This window comes from Rhagoletis pomonella, unplaced genomic scaffold (genome assembly GCF_013731165.1).
Source record: "Rhagoletis pomonella isolate Grant_MI unplaced genomic scaffold, Rhpom_1.0 Rhpom_scaffold_00003, whole genome shotgun sequence".
Lineage (NCBI taxonomy): Eukaryota > Metazoa > Arthropoda > Insecta > Diptera > Tephritidae > Rhagoletis > Rhagoletis pomonella.
The window spans coordinates 18,372,474-18,375,621 of NW_023458557.1; the positions used below are offsets into that span (position 1 = coordinate 18,372,474).

At 34.8% G+C, this 3,148-nt stretch overlaps 1 pseudogene; it reads right to left on the reverse strand.

The window, feature by feature from the left end:
* Nucleotides 1-930: 930 nt before the first annotated feature.
* Nucleotides 931-2,278, reverse strand: LOC118736491 (annotated as a pseudogene).
* Nucleotides 2,279-3,148: the final 870 nt, after the last annotated feature.

Consider the following 3,148-nt stretch of genomic DNA (forward strand, 5'->3'; position numbering starts at 1 on the left):
TCAATTGCTAATTCTAATTGGAATTTAACATGTATGTAGAATATTTATTTTATTTATACATACCCATTTTTATTTTACAGTATCGAAGTTGTTGCTCAAATATTTGGAATTTAGTATTTAAGTTAACTGTGAAATATATTGAATGCACAAATCAAATTATGGGAACGATTTATTCACATGGAATTGGAAACAGGGCTGATGATATACTTTAAAAAAAATTGTAAATTTGCGAAAATATCTTTTCAGCATATGAATATACTTCTTAACTTTTTGCCGAAAATACATACAGGCTCGAAATTATGCCAGTAACTTTCAAATATCGTCTCTTGGATGGAAAATTTCCGTAAGCATAATTTTGACAGTTTTTAGTTAAAGATGCAGTTATATATTTTAAACTAAGATATTTCGATTTTTTGTTAACAGTTTTTTGGGTATCTTCTTTAGTTTCCGAGTAATTGACTAAAATGTTTTCGGTAATTTGGCACAAATTACGTTAGTAATGCTGTCGTACTAAACTAATCAAGATCTTTCAAATAGCGTCATGTGTTTTTAAATATCTGCTTTAGTTTCCGACATATTCAGCCTTATCATGAGTTTAATTTTCTCGAACCGAGTCACCTTTTCACTTTTCGTTTCCGTGTATTCAATACGGGTGGGTGAAAAAAATTCTGCCGAAACTCACGATTAGGCTAATTAACAAAAAAAGTTTAGCTTGTATATTTATCTCTCTAACGCATTAATTCTATATCCGTCAAGACCAACGCCCGACGCCGTTATATCTGTATTTAATAACGGATCTATGACAAAATATTCAAGAAATGTGTTCGTAGATTTTTATTTACTTCATTTCATACATTAATATTGATCTGACTTTTTTTTAATAAGTACCAGGAATAAATATTTACCAAAAAACTATTTCACTTAAGCAGAACCAACTTTTAGTTGCTCGGAGCTAATTTTGGAATGCTTCATAAAATATTTTGAAATGGCCTTTAGAAACGGCAATGGAATTTCGAATTCAAGGAATCGCGAATATAAGCTGCCTTCCGTTTGGCATATTTGCGGGTTAAACCTTCAGAAAGTTACCAAAAAAACATTTTCTATTTTTATTTATTATATATTTTTGAAATAAAAATACTCCACCTTGTACACCAAAAAATTTCTTTAAACCATCTTGCGCAGCAGTTTGTTGATCTTATCTTCACGGTTACCGAAATCACCAACCTCAACGTAGTGATTAGCCCTCTTTCGCCAGCCGCCGGTTGGTGTTGAGCTTGAATGGCCAGAGGAAGTTGGAGGCTTTCTTGAAGTGGGATCCAACAGTGAATATTTCGTTCGCCAAATAATCAACGCACTGAATATCGTGTGCTTTGCGCAATTTGCGTTCGATCACAAAGTTGTCAGAGATTGAGACACGTTGATGGTTGTGCTTGATAATTCCACGTTTGTAAATCAATTCATGAACTGACTTAAGATTTGGATAACCCCATGTGATATAGGGTTCGGCAATGCGTAGCATATTAATGATTAAATTTGATGAATAAACCGTGGTTAATGTGGCGAAAACGGAACAACAGTAAAACTTTACGCACTTTTGGTGCAACTTTGTTGATACCGCGGATACAGATCACAAAAGACAATTTGTCTTCTGCAGGCACGTAGAATGGGCCGCGTTTCTTTGCCAGACGGCGCAACTTATTCTCACGGCGTCCATCACGGAGATAGTTTGCTTGATATTTCTCAGATGCACCAAGTTTTCACGTTTGCGGAGTGCAATCTCAGCAGAGCGCTTTAGTTTACGCTTGATCAGGGTAGCACGTTTGCTGACCTGCTTCTTGCTGAACTTCAGCTATGACTCGGGGACAGCAGGCAGCTTCCTGGAAGGTGGTTTGCCCTTTGCTTCGGGCTTCTTACCGGCCGTGGTGGCAGTCATCTTAACTTGTAACTTAGCACGTTGAGAAGATGAAAAAAATTTCGCCAAATCTTTGGAGCACATCTTAAATAACGCCACTCGATTTATAACATTTCTATTGAGCAAAATTTCATTTAATTAAATACTTTTTTAATACATAAGAAATGCTGCAACCAGGCACTTACTTTCCCAAATTCCATCTTGCTTATCGGCATAAATTTTCAAATGCGCCTGTGCTGCTACTTCATACTAATAACTTCATTTTCAAACGGCGCCTTCTTTGTTGCCTCAACATATCCTAAAAAGACATAAAATTTACATTAAACAATAGAAATCGCAAAAATTAGCAAATAAAATACTCCCTTCAATTTTTTTTGTTGTCAAATTTCTGAGAAATGTGAATTCACCACGATGTAATCCAGAAAGAACAAGGACCCGGGATGTAATTTTAAGTAAACCTAACATTCAGTGGCAATGCGCAGAGCGTTCCGAGTAGCAAAATTAATTTGTATCAAATATAACATTAAACGGTGGTTATAATAGACTTTTTAATATTATTTTTCAGAGTACATACATTATATGGTATTTCTTTCAACAATTTATGCACTATGTGCATATTTTTAAATTTTTCTTAAGTTTCTTTCATTGGTGCTGAAAACCAACCATGCGTGTAAGAAATTGTGTGCTACCTAAAATTTCACCTCTGGAAACTTTATCCCCATAAAGGACTTCACCACAGTTTTTTTACTGGATATACTGAGGTTCAGTTGGTCGCAAATTTTCAAAGGGAGGGGTTGTTCTTGCGCAGATAATTTTTCTTTAGAAATTTGCTTGGATAAAAGGACAATCATGCGCAAAACAACCTTTTTATATGACGGTTTTCTACCGACTGAGCCTAGTAGCAGCGCTCGGCTCTCTTATTTGCGAACACATGCGCAAGCAAGATCGTTAACACGTTATTGTTGGCCAGTATGAATTAGCACATACTATTTTTTACATATGTATAATCAATTTTAACTTTATTGATTTATTAATAAAAAAAATAAATTTGTCGGCATTTCATGACGTTGAATTATTTTTAATAAATAGGCTACAAATATAGTTGGAAATTGTTCCTCTATAAACAAAAAGGGGAATATAATAGCCTTTGGCAATATACATTGCATAAAATGGGTTAATACACGTACACGGTCATTGCATACCCTTTCGGTTTTAAATTTTTACCCCGCATCAAGC